This window comes from Lemur catta, chromosome 8 (genome assembly GCF_020740605.2).
Source record: "Lemur catta isolate mLemCat1 chromosome 8, mLemCat1.pri, whole genome shotgun sequence".
Lineage (NCBI taxonomy): Eukaryota > Metazoa > Chordata > Mammalia > Primates > Lemuridae > Lemur > Lemur catta.
Genome location: NC_059135.1, coordinates 97,271,331 through 97,290,921, shown reverse-complemented (window position 1 = coordinate 97,290,921; position 19,591 = coordinate 97,271,331). Strand labels below are relative to the sequence as shown.

The following is a 19,591-nucleotide window of genomic DNA, read 5'->3' as shown; positions in this document are numbered from 1 at the left end:
TCCCCCAAAGAAAATTAAAGTTTCTCTCTCTCTCTAAAAAAATACTAATGAAATTTACATTGAGAAGCTATTTTTCACATATCAGAATAGCAACGATCTAAAAGTAGTATCACAAGAATGGAAAAACAAGCACCACATATATTTGTACTAACCATCAAATTGATATGAACCAACTTAACTGACCAACACTTAAGTGCACATATAGTAGTAATATTCTTTGGGTGTCAGGCAGGTGGGAGGGGGAGGAGGGGATGGGTATATTCACACCTAATGGGTGCAGTGGTGTGCACTGTCTGGGGGTTGGACACACTTGAAGCTCTGACTCGGGTGGGTCAAAGGCAATATACGTAACCTAAACATTTGTACCCCCTGAAATAAAAAAAAAGATAAAAATAAATAAATAAAGATTGACAATGTCCTCCATTGCTAAGTCTGTTGGGGAAAAGGACAACAGCCACACACACACACACACACACACACACACACACACGTGTTGGGGGGAGGAGAGAGAGAGAGAGAGGTGACTGAGAGGGATGCAAAATCATACAAATGCTGGGTGTGGAATTTAGCAATATGTAGCAAAATTACAAATACATCTATACTTTGAGCTACTCCAAAAAACACTGTCAAAAATTGGGGAAAAAAGATATATTCATAATTTCTTTGAACACTACTTGTGTTAGCAAAAAGGGGGGAATCATCCCCTAGGTCCATGGAGGACCAGTTGAAGAAACTACTCCACTCACACAATAGAGTATCATTCAGCTTTTGAAAAGGAATCTCTGCTCATAATACCACAAGGTGAGCTACAGAATATATGTTTATGAGCGAAAAGCAAAGTGGAGAAAAGTATGTATAATATGCTAATGTTTACCTAAGAAAGAGGGTTATGAATTTACTTATTTTTCCAAAAAATAACAGCATTTAAAAAAAAAAAAGTTATGTATGGAGTGGGAGGGAGGAGTTTCGATGGATGGAGATAGAAGGTTTTATTTTGGAACTAGGTAAATATTTTACATAGTGAAATCATAAAGGTATCATCTTTTATGCAGGGGTAGAAGAGACGCCATAATGTTCCCTCCTTTACCCTCAGCTCTCAAATCTGAGTGGGTGTTCACCCCGTGAATGCCGCATGGGTGCTTCTCAGCAGAGAACAGTATGGGCCCGGCATGTGCTAGCATGGTGACATGTCTCTGCAATACACATCTTATTTGAGACTAACGGCCAGACTTCCTTCCTCCAGGAAGCCTTCCTGCATCGTGAGTCTCAGTTAGGTAGTCTTCCTCTCTCTGTCTCCATCACTGTGTACGGTAATCATTGGATTCACCACCTTTGGTCTCCCTAGCCAGTGTATAAATTTCTAGAGTGCAGAATTTTTCTCTAAATAAAAGATAAGCATTTAATGAATATTAGTTGAATGTCCCCATAGTCACTAAAAGTTGAATTGAGCTAAACTGAAAGATTCCGTGGCAATTTCTTTGTTCTCTGCAATACCTAGTAGAGTTCAAGGCGAAGAGACTGCCCTTAACTACTCATGAAATGACTTGATATGTCTTATACAAGTTTTAAATTAGCGTTGGAGGTCATCCGTAGGAGAACCATCACATTTTCTGCTGGGAAGAAGACAGGAGCATGAAGGAAAAACAAAGGAAGCGCTACCTATGCCAAGATTCATCTCCATTAAAAGCAGCAACTGGTAAACCTAGTGTTCCATTTGAAGGTCTAATATTAGGGGTACACACAAAGATATGTACTCTTCAATGAAAAGGACAATGATAGACATATTAAAACTCTTTAGAATAGATTTTTATATTAATGTGAACAGATGTATAACATCACTGGACAGAACAGATGGATCAGTGTTTTCATTTTTGAGGAAAATAGTCTGAATATAGTTATGGCAGCTAATTTATTGCCTAAGGTACAATTTGAAATGTCCTTGTAATGCCCACTCTCATTAAAGATAATGATAGTATTCAGACAGCAAAATAGTTTTATTTAGACCTCACCTTTTCAAGTACCAAGGTCAAAGCTGTAGTTTTTCTGCTCAGCCATTTATATTCCTATTGTAAAACTATAGAAATAGACAAGAAACTTAGTACATATTTTTAAAGCCTTTAAAATGTTTCAGTCCTATTTCTTTCCTTGCTTCCTATGCCCCCAGCAATATAATATTTATCACATGATTGCATATTTAGTTACAGATCTACATGCATAGCCTACAGACATCAATAAGATCAAATTAATTCTCATAATTAAGTAAATGCTTGTGAAGCATTTTGCATTTAGCAGCCATTTATTAAATTAAGTTTATCAAGCCTCTTGTGCAGTGGGTTTGCAGGACTTTGCCTTGGCCTTATTTCAGTGAACAAAAGGGAAAAAAAATGTTAAAACTAATGGGAGTGCTGAAATTAGTTCAAAAAAATGTGTCAAGGGATTAAATTAGAAAACAGATCTTTTGATGTCCCCGTCTGCATATAGCTGGTACAGGCTGAAAATAGACATAGGTTTTGTAACATTTCCATTACTTAAAGGAGGTTAGTGGAGATGGAGCTAGATTAGTGGTTGCTAGGGTTTAAGAATGGGGGATGAGAGAGAGTGGGTGTGGCTGTGACAGAATACCTGAGACTGGGTAATTTACATAGAACAGAGATTTCTTTATTACAGTTCTGGAGGATCTGAAGTCCAAGGTCAAGGGCCTACATCTGGTGAGGAGCTTCTTGCTGCACCATCCCATGGTGGAAGGTGGAAGGGCATGAGAGTCCCTGTGTTCTCAAAAGGGGCCAAACTCATCCTTTTAACAGGAACTCACTTTCCAAGATAACTAACCCACTTCTGTGATAACAGCATTAATCCATTCACAAGGGCGGAGCTGTCACCTTAAGTTAAGGTGGTAACTTTGTCACCTCTTAAAAGCCCCACCTCTCAATACTGTTGCATTCGGGACTAAGTTTCTCACACATGAATTTTGGGGGATATATTTGAACTACAGCAGGCATAGCATGAGGGATCCTTGTGATGAAACTATTCTGCATCTTGATTGGGGTGGTGATTACACAAATTGACACGTGATAAAATTTCACAGAACTAAACCCCCACAATTGAATGCATGTAAAAATGATACAATCTGAATAAGCTCTGTATATGGTACCAATGCCAATTGCCTTTTTAATATTGTACCACACTTATGTAGGATGTTCTCATTGGGGAAATTGGGTGAGAGGGGTAAACAGGTCTTTGCAGTGCTTTTTGGTTTGAAATTTACTGTAAATTATTTCAAAATAAAATTTTTTTAAAGGAGCTGGGGGTATAACCCAGCAATTTCACTTGTAGATATATACTTAACCAAAATGAAAACATAGTCCATATAAAACCTTAGATATAAATGTTCATTGCAGCACTATTTATAATAGCCAAAAAGTGGAAACAACCCAATAGCCCACGGACTCATGAATGGAGAAACTTGTGGTATATCCATACAACAGAATGTTATTAGGCAAAGAAAAGGAATGAACTACTGATCCACGCTACAAAATGAAATGAGTAGATCTTGAAAACATTATGCTAAGGTAGAGAAGCCAGTTACAGAAGACCATATATTTCATGATTCCATGTATGTGAAATGTCCAAATTAGGCAAGTCCGTAGGGACTGAAAGGACATTAGTGGCTGCCGAGGGCTGAGAGTGGGGGCAGGGAATGAGAAATGACTGTAATGTGTATGAGATTTCTTTTTGGAGTGTTGAAATATCCTAAAATTAGATAGTGGAGATGGTTGCAATGTTGTGTGAACATATAAAAACCACTGAACTTTAAACAGGTGAAATGTACAGTGCATAAAATACACCTCAGCAAACCAAGCTGTCAAAAAGCTGAAAGTTGGGGTGTGAGGTCACAGCACAGGCCCCAGAAGGTGCTTTTGGCTCCAGCACACACTGCAGCAGAGCCCTGGTGTCTGGGGGATTGTGTCAATATCAGAGTCTCCAGCAAACTCCGGCAAACCTATGGCTCCCTGCAGGTAGCTTTCCAAACACAGTTGCTCTTAGCCCTGGAAGGTCTCCAAGGCCTCTGGAAGGATCTATTCACCTAACTGTGACTTTCTGGCTTTACACGTAAAAAAATGCCTTTGGATTGTTGTGATACTTAACTCTTGACAAGCCCCACCCGTGGGTGGTGTCAATTGTCCTGGCCTCTGTTTGGGGCCTGTGGGAGCACAGCCCTCCACGCGTGGCTGGGCTGCAAAGGAGAAGAGGTGGAGAGCCTAAATAGGCAGCGACTGTCATAAGACTGGAAGATGAGGATATTATTTTATTCTTCATTTTATATATACATAAGCATAAAACAACAACAACAAAAACCAAACCGGAGGCTCAGAGAGGTGAAACCACGTGCCCTGCAGGCAGGGTGGGCCCAGACTGGCCACCTGCCCCCTCCTGAAGCTGACAGGGGCTCAGTGACCACTGCTGTCCTCGTCCATGGAACAAAACCTCGCTAATGTAGATGCCCAGGTGCTGTGAACAGATCAAATCCTCAGCAGGAATTGCTGGTTGACTCACGCAACTAGAAAATAATATCTACAGATAAAATAGCAGAGCTCACTCAGTGATCCTTGGCTTGGATAGAGGAAGCTCCGTCTGGTGAGGTGGGAGCCGAAGTGAGGCTGCTCGACCTCTTTGCCCAGGCTCGAAACCCTGCGCAAGAGCAGCTCTGCCACACTGGTCTCCCCGAGCTCGTTCCAGTCCTCCTCCTCTTTACGGTTCCTGGCCAGGCCACACGTTCAGGAGAAGATTCACTCTGTGTTTCATAGCTTAAGTCTTGACCTTACAACCAAATGATAATACCCTTGAGAGTAGTTTATGGGGCACAGTACAAAAGAGAGTTTTCAAGCCAAGGAGTTTTGAATGAAAACGCTGGCTTTGCTACTTACGAGTTTTATAAACCTGGCCTCGTTACCGTTCAAGTTTCAGTTTTCTTAAACACAAAGGAGTGCTAATAGACCTACTTCAGAAGATTTGTAGTGATGGGGCTCAGAAACGGATACCCCAAATAAGGGTGCTTTGACCCGCCTAACTGAAGAAGCCTCAAGGTCTCTCTGACCTCACCCCCAAGCCCCACAGTCTCCCAAAGCCAGGAAGAAGTTTTCTGAAGTTTCTTTATCTGCCTCAAGTCAGGACCCACCAAAAAGAACAATTGTTTTTCCCTTCCTCCCCCTGTAAGACCAAAACTCACACCTCAATAGACCCTTTTGAAAATAATGTCTGTCTCTCAGGCTCATTCAAATCCTGGAAGGAACTGTTTACAAATTAATCTCTGTTCCTGTATCCACAGATCCATTCATTCTCCCTCTTAATCCTTTATTGCCCCTGGCAGAATTCTTCTTCTCCCCCCTCCCACAACCTGTTTTCCCAGGATAATGTATAAGCTTCTGAACCGCACTGGGCAGGTAGATAATCATTCTGTGGTTCTCCCCATCTACACGTTTATAAATTTATTTTCCCTTTCTCCCACTAATCTGCCATTTGTGAGTTGATTTTTCAGTGAACCTTCAAAGGATGAAGGGGCAGTTTTCCTTCACCATCTACAGTAGTGAATTTCCAAACTAAGTTCACAGTAAGTCCTCAGAAAGAGTCAGTTCCTACCCTTCTTTTAACCCCTCCTTCACAGAAAAGTATAGTCCACATGCATTTGGCAAGTGTTGACTGAGAACATTCCCGAAACTGCATATATTAAAGTAATATAAGACCATAAGACAGGAACTGTGATAAGAGTCTGATTTCTACAGAAGAATAGACACAGCTAAAAGTCAACCAGCCATTGTTCCCTAACATGCCTACTGCTGTAACTGCTTATTGCTTAAGTGTCATGTATCCTTGACAGGGGCAAGATTTGTGACATCCCCGATCACTTTTGTAGATAACATCGTTATTGTAAAACCTAAGGCTGGTCTTTGCGATATCTTCCAGACGTTGCACTCAGGGGCATTAACTGATGTCACCTGGACTAGTGGCCATGTGTGGAACTGATGCAAGTGGTCCAGCCACCCTCTACGCGGGAACTCTCTCAGCCCAGAAGACAATTTCTGCTTCTCAACACCATGAGTTCATCCCCAGCCAAGAAGCAGACCCAATTCATTAGCCCTTCGCCAAACCACGTTTAAAAATCTTAGCTCCAAAATTCTGGAGGAGACGGATTTGAGAAATATCTCCCATCTTGCTTAGCACCTTGAGATATCAAGCTCTTTGCTGCAACTCCTGCTGTCTCAATATATTGGCCTCTGTCTGGGCAGCGGGCGAGGGACTCAGCTGGGCCTTAACATTCCCACCCAGAATATAGGCAGCCAGTCCTTGAGGTCCAGCTACATCAGAAGTTCACATCCTGCAAGCATCGTGATCGGGTGGGCACCCCTCGATTAGTAAGTACCCTTCCTATGCCGTTTCTTATGTATTCTGCATCTTACTCCTGGTATGCAACTGCTAGTAACTATACTGTATTTTTAGGGATGCTAAGAAGAGCATCCAAAATTTCTGCTCTCACATTGACCTTTGGAACAGGACTGAGAATCCGGAGATGAAACCATCTGCATATGGTAATCTAATCTTTGACAAAGCAGACAAAAATATACACTGGGGAAAAGAATCTCTTTTCAATAAATGGTGCTGGGAAAACTGGATAGCTACATGCAGAAGAATGAAACTGGATCTCCACCTCTCACATCTCACAAAAATCAATTCAAGATGGATAACAGACTTAAACCTAATGCATGAAACCTTAACAATTCTAGAAGAAGATGTTGGAAAGACCCTTTCAGACACTGGCCAAGGCAAAGAATTTTTGAAGAATACACCCAAAGCAATCACCACAGCAACAAAAATAAATAAATAGGATCTGATCAAATTAAAAAGCTTTTGCACAGCCAAGGAAACTATCATTAGAGCGAATAGACAGCCTACAGAATGGGATAAAATATTTGCTCTCTACACATTTGGTAAAGGGCTGATAACAAGAACCTATCTAGAACTTAAAAAAATAAACAAGAAAAACATCAAACAACCCCATCAATAAATGAGCAAAGAAAATGAACAGAAACTTTTCAAAAGAAGACAGAATAATGGCCAGAAAACATAAAAAAATGCTCAGTATCTCTAATCATTAGAGAAATGAAAATCAAAACCACAATGTGATATCATCTAACTCCAGTGAGATTGGCCTCTATCAAAAAATCCCAAAACAACAAATGCTGGCGAGGATATGGAGAGATGGGAACACTCTCACACTGCTGGTGGGACTGCAAATTGGTGCAACCTCTGTGGAAAAGAGTCTGGAGACACCTTAAAGAACTGAAAATAGAAATACCGTTCGATCCAGCAATAGCACTATTAGGCATCTACCCAAAAGAGCAAAAGACATTGCATAATAAAGACATCTGCACCCAAATGTTTATGGCAGCACAATTCACTATTGCAAGGATGTGGAAACAACTCAAGTGCCCGTCAATTCATGAGTGGATTATTAAAATTTGGTATATATATACAACGGAATATTACTCAATTATAAGAAACGACAGTGATCTAGCACCTCTTATATTTTCCTGGATTGAATTTGAGCCCATGATCTGCAGTGAGGTATCACAAGACCAGAGGAATAGTCTACATATGTACTCGTCATCAAATTGGTACTAACTGATCAACACTATGGTGCTCACACGGTAGTAATATTCTCCAGGAATTAGGGGGTTGGGGGGTGGTAAATTCACAACTAATGGTCACAGACACTGTGAGTATTGTAGAGGGAAAGGGCATGCCTCTAAACCTCGCTTTGGTGAGGCAAAGACATAAAATGTAACCAGAAGATATTTGCACTTCAGTGTTAATTGCAGCAGTATTCACATGACTAAATTGTGGAATCAGCTTAAGTGTTTATCAAGGGACGAATGGATAAAAAAGAAGTGGTATATGTACATAATGGAATATTATTTAGCCATGAAAAAGAAGGAAATTTTGTCATTTGCAGAAACATGGATGGATCTGGAGGACATTATTTTACGTGAAATAATCCAGGCACAGAAAGACAAATATTTCATTTTCACCCTCATATATGGTACCTAAAAAAAATTGATCTCATAGAGGTAGCGAATAGAACGGTGGCTACTAGAGATTGGTAAGGGTGGTGGGAAGGGGTAATTCTGTTAAATAGAAGGAAAAAGTTCTAGTGTTCAATAGTGCAATAGGGCAACTATAGTTAACAATAATTTATTATATTTCAGAATAGCTAGATGTTTTCAAATGTTCCCAACATAAAGCAATGATAAATGTTTCAGGTGAATCATGTCCCAATTACCCTGATTTTATCATTATATGTTATATGCTTGTATCAAAACATAACATGTACTCCATGAATATGTACAATTATTATGTATCAATAAAAAATTTAAAACATTTCTGCTGTCAAACAGAATAAGAAAGAAATGTACCTGTAAGCATTTGCAATGTAGTATGACATGGTTTATGATGAAGACATGTAGAAAGTCTAGTTTACATTTGACAAGAAGAATAGCTAGGTCTATGAAAGGCATGAGTTAGATGGTGTTTGAGCTGTGATGGACAAGCTGAGTAAAAGTGTCCCAGGTGGAAAAGCAATCCTGTGGCCTTCCTGGAGGAGGTGGCAGCACAGCATACGGCTCAGAGGAAGGAGAGCATGGCATGTGTCAATTACTAAGAGTAGTTTAATGTTGCTTAAGCAGAAATGAGGTGAGACACAGGCCCCACTTCCAGGCATGGCCCTTAGAGACTTCGTATTTGCCATTCTTAATTTTCTTTCCTGTCTACCAGCTGAACTGAGCTTTCCAAGGACCTGGAAGGAACTGGAATGATAAGATAGAAAGTGTTTGAATCCCTGTACAACTTCATGTCTCAACTATCCTGCAGTGTATTGTGAGCAAAAAGGAAACTTTAATTTGGCGAAGCCACTGAGATTTGGGGGCTCTTTGCCACCTTAGTTAGCCTACCTTTCCCAATACACTTGCTCCTTAAACTTCAGCTCAGTACTGGGAGATTTCTGAGGGCTGGCCCTGCCAGCAAGCTTTCTTATTTATGGATAATGCAAATGAGCTCATACACTGTGAGAGCTTTGCCCAAAGCCCCCTCTGCTGATAAGGGGAGTGAATCTGACGTTGGATCTATGACTCAAACTCCTTCCTATCTCCTCTAAATGCTGAAAACAACTAACACTCATAAAATAGTTATATGGTGGTCATAAGTTTTCAAAATTGGTCTTAACTACACAAAGTAATAAGGGAAATCCTGGTGAAAGTTTTCTGATGACATCCTTGGAAATAATTACTCAGTATTTATCTGTCTGTATTTTACTTTCATTTTTTTTCCTAAGTCCAGAATCCTCTGTGCAGATGCCAAGGGGGTAAAATATTGAATATTTTTGCATTTATACACCATAAAAAAATTTGTCTTTCTCTGTAAATTGGTGACTGTCTATGTTTTTAAAACTGTGAGAAAGACACTTTACAATGAAAAATCTGTGTCTTTTAGTATGTGCAGTTCATATGATAATTGACAAGGAGATTAACTAACGTGCCCGGAGCCACTCTTATATTTACTTTTGTTACCCAAGATGTCTCATGTTAGTGCAACACGGGATACTCATTTCCAGATTAAATGCAAAACACATTGTAATTCTTCCTACTAGATTATGCTTAGAGGTTCCTTCTTATTATCACAGTGTTCAGAGAATACTAATTGCCACGCAACATGACCACCGGTGAGAAAACTGAGACACAAATCTCTGGGCTAGAGACGAATTTGTTGTAAAACTAATAAAGCTGAAACTTCAGGATCTCCTTGCAAAACCCTGATGCGTATCCTAGCAATGTGTTTACGAGGTTATGTCTTTGGTAACTGTGTATCAGTGGAGGTTCTGTCAGAGAAACAGACGCTTAGGAGACACACAAGGATCTGTGGGAGGGTCTGGCCTGCTGCAATTGCGGAGGTGGCAGGTGGTGGCTGAGGTCTCTGGAAGGCTGTTGTCCTTGGTCAGTTGCTGAAGCTTGAAGCCCACAGTGGAGAAAGGAAAGTGGATGTGAGGTGGGGCGCAAGGGCAAGCTGGAATAAGTAAGCACATGCTGAGCCAGGACAGACTGAAACCCATGACACTTCTGTTGTTGACCTTAGTGACATGAATATTCTGCAAAAGCTGGGGCCCTTACTTTAACTGATTGCAATTAAAATAACTTATTTTTGGTCATGAAGCTGAATGCACACACCTGGCCCGGGACTTAGAGCGGCTGAAGCAGGATCTAGAGGAAGGTGGAGCAGTTCCAGGTGCAGCCACTGCCACCCGCCAGCAAGGTGAGTGAGCAAAACAGCAGCAGTGTGTGCGAACCTCCGAGGACTGTTGCTTCCCTCCCACCTTCCAAGCCTCCAGATATCTCTCCTGTGGTTCCCCTTAACTAGAAATATACAGGAAAGAAAATTCTGGGGAATAAAGCTCAGCCAAACTGTGTCGATACATTATAAAGCTATCAAACTTGGCAAAAATAAGTTCTTTTAATTGCAATCAGTAGAAGTAAGATATTGAACTGCAACTGGCTAATATTACTATCACTGTCCCTTTCCCCTGCCCTTCCCGTGATTACACTTCTCATGCCAGGGAGCAATGAGAGGCCACAGAAGCTTTTAGGATCTAGTTAGGGGAAATTATGCTGCGGATGCATGTCTGTTTAGATTGGTGGGATACGACCATGCCGTTTGGATGCGGATAGTTAAGCTGTTGTTACCCATTGCATTTTAGGAGTAGTTCCCACGAATATTCCTGCCGCTTCCTGTGCAAATTCATCCAGCGTAATAACAAAATGTTGAGGGCGAGAGGTCATCTCTCCAGAGAGACGTCTCCTGCAGCACCCGGCACTAGAAGTGTGTAGGTCGTGGAGGAGAAACAAGGTTTGAAACCTGGAAGCTAGTCTGTGGAAATTCTTCTAAATCTTATATCTAATTTATGAAACTGGACAGGGGAATTCCCAATTTCAACCACAGTCACAAAAGTTTAAGCAGCATTACCAATAATGAGGTGTGAAGCTGGGGGAAAAAAAAAAAATTTTCAAAACTACTAATACAATTTCTACAAAAATGATTTTTATCAATGATTCTAGAAGAAAAACTGAATTACCTCTTAATTTTCTGCACTTTTTTCACAAAATCATCATGTAAGGAGGGAATCAAAGGCAACGTAGCCAAAAGGTAAAATAAAATAAGAGTATTATAAAATTGTGTCAGGAAATTCATAAAAAATACTATGTTGCTTAAAAATTTGGAAATATCTGTGGTACTTGTCTCTTTTCTAAAAAGTTAGTCATTTGTAATGATTTATTTTCTCTAAAAATATTAATAATTTAGAAAAAAATAAATTGGACGCCTTCCCCCAAACTATTTGTTTTGAGCCTTTGAAACCGGATCTGCCCCAGCGCTGAGCACAGGGCCGAGCCGGGCGTTGGCATTGGGCGCCAGTCACTTGCGAGGTCACCAAGCCGAACTGGCAGCCTCCTTTTTGCAGGACGAGTCCGGGCTGCTGCCCCACGTAGGCGGGAGCCCTGGACTCCAGACTTAGGGTTTGCTCTGCATCCAGAGATCTTCATCCTGCCTTTCCACGTCCAGACTTCGGATTTTGTTTTTTTTTGTTGTTGTTGTTGTTTGTTTGTTTTGGTTTTTTATCAGAAATCTTGAGTGAGAGCTCTCTTTAGGGAACCATTGTAAATGGATGGTTTGGCAGAGGACATCAGCCCACCTCTCAGAGTCAAACGCTGGTTTCCGGAGCGAGCAATGCCGGGCGGGCAGCAATCACTCCCTCTAGAATACAGCCCTAGAGGCTGCTTTCCATCCGCATGTGCTATGCGTTTCCTACCCACATGCCTACAGACACCAGGGAAAGCCACCAAAGCCTTCTGATCCAAAGCAAACAAGCTCGTGCTGGGTGGCACATAACTGCTTGCCACTGAAAACGTCACCAGATTTACACAGCAAGTTCAATTTCATCTTTCCAGATCGCTTGCATCTCAATCTTTCAAGATTCATTTTAAGGCAGATTCAAAGCAGAGAGATTATTTCATTATCTGTTTCAACAAGTAATTTAAATCCTACTCTAAGGCCCAGGCTCTGTGTCTGTAAAAGAGCCCCAGCTTCAGAATGCCTGTCTTTCTTTGACTTGAGAATAGGTTCCCCGTAGCACTATTTATACAGCAACATACTGTCACCTTTGGGGAAGGTGTCCTGTGGGACAATGGAGCCGTCTTTCTCTTCCTGGGGATCCATTATGTGCACGTGCAGCAGAGCCTGGGCGCCAGCTCACACCGCTCCCCATTAAGCTCGTGTTCCAGGGCATCAGTGCAACCCTCTGCGCCCGCCGGCTAGGTCTCAGGTTGGAAGGGGTGTCTCCTGACTGATCATTACCTGTGTGCTTTCCCTTTTTGTTCCATTTCAGCTTCCTGAAAACTTAAATCTGAAGTTGCCCAATTTTTGCTCCAAACTCTCAAATACTTTTTCTCAGTCGCTGCTGCCTGAACTCTGCCTAACCCTTACCAATATTCCACAAAGTCCTTAATGAGATTGTTTTATGTTGTCGTGCTAGAAAATTGAAAATGAAAGAGCTTTGATTTCTTAGCAGAGGAATCACATAGGGGAATCTGTGCACTCACTTTTATTCTTTATCTTCTAATTAGAGGATTGGACTTTGTAAAGCAGGAAGAATGAGGAGACCGGAGACGATCACAAAGGCATTATTTCAGCTCTCACTTTCTTCCCTCTTTCACTTTTATTCCCACCTTACCATGATTTTAATTTAAAATTAAGAAACCTGAAATGATCTTTGCTAATAGAGAAATAAAAAGACTCATGTTCTTCAGAGAATAATTTTGAAGAATTGGAAAGTATGAAAGAAGATATTCCCACCCCAAATGGCTGGTGACTTCCAGCCCGGTTGTCCATTGCCTACTCGGCAGGTATTTCACTGTGGTCCACCCAGTTCCCCTGGTCCCCTCATTGGCCCTAATCCCAGTTTGTGTTCCTCCCTCCACGTCCAGCAACACCCCATGACCCTGTAGTGACAGTTGTCCAGGAGCCAGGCACTCCCTCCCCTGGCCCCCATCCCTCCTTGCCCCGTGTCCTCCCCGCATTACTCAAATACCCACTTCCTGCAGGGACTGGCTTCTCCTCACTTCACATAAAGATACCCGGACCTTAGGATGTCCCATATTTTTCTGAACTTTTCAATCGTATCTATTCCACCATTTTAACAAAGAATCAAGTGCCACCTTGGAAATCATTCCATATGCTTAGATTTTGTCCTCTCGACTTCTTAGGGCGAAACTATACACACTCTCATACACACACTTAACACGCAGGTCCATATGTACAGATGGATAGACATAGGGATAGATAAATAAGAAAGGGAGAGGGAAGAGAGAGACAGGGAGACTGCTTGCCTTCTAGCATCACGCCCAAATGTAACTGTTGGGCATTTTGGGGGGCTGGGAGGAGGAGGGCCAAACATTAATAGAGCTCTCGTATCATTTGCTAAGCACCTTCTGGCCTTTAAATAACGTTATTCCTATTTTATCAAGAAATAATGATCAGAATGGCAAAAATACAGACATTTCACAACATTGTTAGTGAGTCTGTGGGGAAACTGATAATTTCTTGCATTGCTGGTGAAAGTGGATTCAGCGATATGCAGCAAAATCACATCTAACCTTTGACCCAGCAATTGCTCTTCTGGGAATTTAACCTACAGATATTCTTGCCAGTGTGTGAAGTGACATATGTTCAAGTTTATTTACTGTTCTTTTTATTTGCATGAGATTAAAAAAAATTTAAAAAAGCTCATCAATTAAGGTTTTGTGAAATAAATTATGGTACAACTCCACAGTCAGATTCCAAGCAGCTAGAAAAGGTGATGAAACTCTGTGCTGATACGGAAAGATAAGTTCTAAGATAGATTGTTATGTGAAAAAAGAAAAGTGTAAAACAGTGCATGTGATTACATTTGCATTTGCTTGTATTCCTATGAAGAAATCAAAGTAGAAGATACAAGTTACCTGTTACAGGCTTGGAGGCAGGGCAAGGCAGAATAAAGACAGGGTTGTAAATACAGGTCCTCACTGCACATCTTTTTATGTGCATGATTTGTAACCCAGGTGAACATATTATCTATTCAAAGTTTGATTTTAAAAAATTCAAGCACTGTTTGTTAATATACTTTAAAATAGATTCTTAAAATCTATGGAGAGAATTGCAGTCCAGACAAGATGGTATAGACTCATTTTCCCCTGCTATTCCCTATGAATTACAACTATAAGCCTGGAAAATAATGCAAGAGGCAACAAGGAGAACTCTGAAATGTGGAAAGAGGAAGGGAACACGGTTTGGGAGCTCAGGACGGAAGAGATAACACGGCAGGAGTGCGTCTACACTCCCCACCTGACTCAAGAAGGCTACTCAAGCCTGGAAGTTTCTTGACCCTCACCTAGCAACAGCCTGGGAGCATCATCCCTCCCTGCCCCCACACTATGTAGAAAGGGAGTACCTCTGATTACACAGTTGAACCTGGCAGCACCAACAAGGGAAGCCACTGGGAGCCCCACTACCAGTAAGTAGCCAGGGACGGGCTCTCCATGGGCGCTGGCCTTCCTCTCCATCTCCAAGAGATGCTGGGGAACCCGAAAGCACCTGCGGGACAGATCCTGCCACAAACACAGGCAGCTGGCACAGGAAGCCTGAGTATCGGCTGCTCTGTCCAGAAACACAAACTGTGGTACATGCCCTGAACACTACTGAGAAAAAAAAAAAAAGGCAACAACTTGGATGGATCTTCAGGGGATTATGCAGAACAAAAAGTCAATTCTAACACTACCTCCCTTCCCCCTCACAAGCCTTGCCTGCTACTAGCCTTATCTACAGGAGGATTTTTAGGAGAAATCTCACCTTTGAATGAAGATTGAAATATTGATACTTATCTGAAACTTTTGCTTTCAATGAGCTTATGTTTTGTGAAATAAAGAAATCCTGAGAAGGTATATCACCTAAGAGTGAGAATAACAACCCCGAGTCTTGCTCAAAATTGTATCTGAAGGCAGCATATAATCATTCCCTCTAAATAAAATTTAAAAAAAGAGTAGGAGACAAATAGAGACTTGTGTTTTGATTGCATAAGATATCACGTGTTTAGCATCTTAGTCAACTCGAGGTAACATGACCAATGTTACCGTTGAGGTGCTACACAAACCTAAATGGCATCAGTTGCACAGGAGAGCTGTATTAAGGCAGAAGTATAACTAATCATGGTTTAAAAAGATGACTATAGGTGCCAAGGTGACCAGCAGAGTGGACTGTGATGGTCAGTGTTACGTGTCAACTAGTGTAGACTACAGTGCCCAGTTATTCGATCAAACACTAATCCAGGTGTTGCTGGGAAGATATTTTTGCATATATGATCAAAGTCCATAATCAGTTGACTTAAGTAAGGGAGATTATCCTAGGAACCCTGGGCAAACCTGCTTGGCTCAGCTGGCCAGTGTGACGGGCAGAGAGAAGGCTTCCCTGAAGACGGCACCGCCTGTGTGGACGGCAGCTGACCTCATGCCGCGGGCTTCCCGTCTGCCCGTCTTGACTGCTTGCCCTTTGAACTTAGGACTGTCTAGCCAGCCCCCACAGTCACAGGGGGCAATTTCCTGCAATAAAGCCCTTAATGTACTTTCCTACTGGTTCTGTTTCTCTGCTTGAACTCTGACTGATGCCAATTTTGTCCATCATCATTATTCTTCTCCGTTAATAAGACCCCCCAATCTATGAAGTCAGTCTCCTTACCCCAACTTTAACCAAGTGCATGTCACTCGGATTCCTGGCCCTTCCTCGCTGCCTGGCTGTGCAGACCCCACCCGTGCTAAAGGTGTGACTCGAATCCAGCCTTACCCAGCATTTCCCCCCTTCGCGCCTCATCTCCTTTCGGTGTGGTGCCTGTATTCTGACCATTTTCTGTATTCAGTTTAGCCTTTGACCAGGTACAATCTCATAGTATTTTCTTAGTATATAATACAGCCACCCCCATGTCCCCCATATTACTGCTAACTTTAAAGTCCTTGGGAACAAAAGTCAGATCTCCAGTTACCCAAGTGTCACCCACCACGCTTGGCTCCCTGTTGGACCCAGAGCAGATGCTTATTTACATATGTCTCATATCAGCGTGTATCCACGGTGAGTGATTCAAAAAGAGGAGAGATTTACAGGAATTGGTGCTGCATGAAACTAAATATCTCAGTGAAACCCTAACATAATAGTAGCCAAAATAAAGTGTGGAATCAGCTATGTGCACAGATTTGGGGATGGATTAGAATTATAAATATGCCACATGCCAATTAATAGAAATAAAAACAGTTTCTTGCTCTGATTATTATCTCCTGAGTGTTTTCTGAATCCAGTGATTTCAGGAACGATGGAGGCCTCCAGCATTATATTTCATCACAGGCAACTGAAGTGTGATTGTGGTGGAAAGAAAAAAAAAAAGGTGGAAAGAAAAAAATGAGAGTGAGTCCTCTTCATTGGGGGACTCGTCAAAACTCAGTAATGGGAGCTTAAATGGAAGGTTCTCCATAGTGGGATCATCGAGGACCCAAATAAAACTAGCTAGAAAACGTTAGAAGGTGTATTTTACCTCCTAAAAGAAACAAATCTTCTAGCTATCAGAGAAGCACAGTGGCAGCAGGGGGTATTGATCCAGAGCATCAGCTTGAGAAAGGATGCAAGAAAACACACACTGTACTCAAAGTTCCCTTCCAAACATAGAAATCGGCACTTGTTACCAATCCAAAAGCTGTCCACAGACAACCAGAAAATGCAGAGGTGTAGAGGGCTGATGAAGCAAAGTAGGCCAACTTACTAGAGCACCTCCTATCTAGACATTACATCCAGTGCTGTCAGCGTGACCTCTCATTAAGTCATCAGAAAATCCTGAGACATAGATATCACTATCCCCACAGTTAGGGATGAGAGCACCAAGGCTCAGGGAAGTTGAGTAATTTCCCCCCAAGTCACTCCCTTAGTAATTGCTAGAGCCTGGAATTGGACCCAAAGCAGCCTAATGTTCAAAAACAACTCTTTTTTCATGCTGCATCTCCATTAAAACAAAAACCTAAACAGAACAGGTTTATTTTCTATATGTTTTGATTATCCCTTAGTGAAGTCATTGGACTGAAGACTCCTGCTAAGTAGAAGCCGGAGAGCCTGGGGCCCCCTCTGACGGCCCATGAGCTCCAGGCTTCCCAGTCTGCGTGTGTCACCTAGCAGTTATTCCACCGAAGGCCCATTTAGACAACACGCAGTCATAAAATCAAGTGTTAACAGACAGAAACACTCGCTCCCTCCTCCAGCCATGGTGACAGCGGAATCAAGGAGACAGGAGCAAGGGGATGATTGCCAGGGTCTCCATCATCACATTAGCTGCCAGCAGGAATTCTGCGCAGCGGAAAACTGACTTTGACAACTCCTTTGCTGACAGACTAATAAACTCAGTTGCATGTCCTGCTATAATGTTTATGTTTTCTATGTATATTTACTTATCCAAAAGTCCTATTTATGCTAGTATCTTAAAATTGCGTACTACAGCTATGAGACTGAAGGATGATTTACAAGACAGTTTGAGAGCTACTGGGGATGGGGTGTGGGGACCCTTAAGAAACAGGCTTTCAGTAAAAAGAAGGAGCCTCAGTTGTTTCAACACATTAAAAACGGGGAGTTTCTCTACATGATGGCTAAAGGGACGCCTGACAGAGGCTGTGGGTGTCACCTCATCAACTCTCTTCCGCCTTCCTTCAATAAGGAGGGCCCGCAAGCACATTTCAAGGAAATGCCAATAAATTGAAAATTGGAGCTTTATTCCCTCAACATTTATTTTGCATGAGCAATGTCCCAGACCTCGTGCTGGGTGTTAGGGACACATACAAGAAAAGCCGAAGTACCTGACCTCAAGGAGCTCAGACTAACGCCAGAGAAATATCAAAAGCCAATTATTGCAACCATGCGAGCAAATGGAGGGATACTTGAGCAGAATGTTGAGTAGAATAGAGAATTATCTGGAAGACAAGTCAGAAAGAACATTCGAGGAAGAAATAACTGCGAAGCCAAAAGATGGGAGTGGTAAAAAGAACGTGGTGTGCTCAGGGAGTGAATAGTCCATCAGAACTGCTAGAACATGGACACCCACGGGGCCATGGCTGGAGACAGTTTGTGACCTAAGAGGACTTCAAATAATGAAGGCCCTCACTTGCGGAGCTCCAATAGCAAGGTTTTTCTAAAAAATTAAGATTATGTAAAGCTACCAAAAAATATGAAGCAGGGGAGTTATATAATCAAAGCTGCTACAAAAACTAAATTTTAAAATAACTCTGGAATTTCACTAACGACCACGGACCTTGTCTAGAGCATAAGATAGCTGAATAATCTTGGAAGAAGTCACAATATTCAGGTTTTTGTCCTACTAGGGTCTTGTCACTGAATGTCCTTGGGCTCTCGCTACTAAACTTTTCTGAATCTCGTGTCTTTCCTGTGCATTAGAGAAAAGAATACCCGCCTTGTCCCTCTGCAAGATTGCAGTGGGAACAAAATGATGTAAATACATCAGAAGGAACCTATGAGGAAGGGTTATGATCATACTTGTCAGAGAGATTTCACGCCCATTGATTCATGAATTTATCTCAATAGCACTAAAGGGCAGATTCTATTATTTTCCCTTGAATATGGCACAAGATTCTATTATTTTGCCTTGAGTATGGCACAAGTGAGGCTCAACTTGCTGAAATAACTTGCCATAGTTCATGGTGTTATTGTGTTACAGAATTTTAATGAATGAAGAAATATTTCCTGAATTTTATCTCTGAATTACACAATGAAAGTATTTTTGCGAGATTCAGACTGAACACAATGGAAATTCCTCTATGTCACGACAGCTTAGACAGTCAAGTTAGCAATGGTTTAAAATAAAACTGATAACCTGTATTGAACAATAACAGCATCTCTTCATTTTCTCATTGCTTACTACTCTTAGGACTCTCTGAATTGACTCATTCCAAATGGAAACCCCAGCAATTCAACCCAACCAAATGCTTCAGGGTAAAGCTGTAGGAGCTCTAAATATCTGGGACCCTTATAAAACACTCCTCATATTTTAACTTGTTTTACTTTTAAAGCCTATTTGAGGTGATAATGTGAATGAACACTTAGTGTTTTCAGTAGATAAGAAATAGGATATTTAATTTGTGCAAATGTTATTCTGGGCTAGAATATTAGAAAATGGTTAATGTAAGAAATGGAAACTATAAAGTGTGATTATAGCACACCACAGTGAGTCAACACACCCACCCTGAGTCCTGCCACTAAAGAAAATCAAAATTATCTTCTTAGTAGGCATGTGCAATCCATGTATAATCCACATTGTATTTATGAGAACTAATGGGTTACAAAACAGTGACTTGTTTAAGGTCATTTGTGGCAGAGATAATCTGACTCACGCCTCCTGAGCCCAAGCCTGGGGTTCTATCTGTGA

At 41.5% G+C, this 19,591-nt stretch overlaps 1 protein-coding gene across 2 annotated transcripts in view; it reads right to left on the bottom strand.

Moving 5' to 3' along the window:
• The window catches only part of CNTNAP5 (contactin associated protein family member 5), a 773,538-nt gene that overhangs the window by 275,526 nt on the left and 478,421 nt on the right, over positions 1-19,591 (bottom strand). The window lies entirely within an intron of this gene.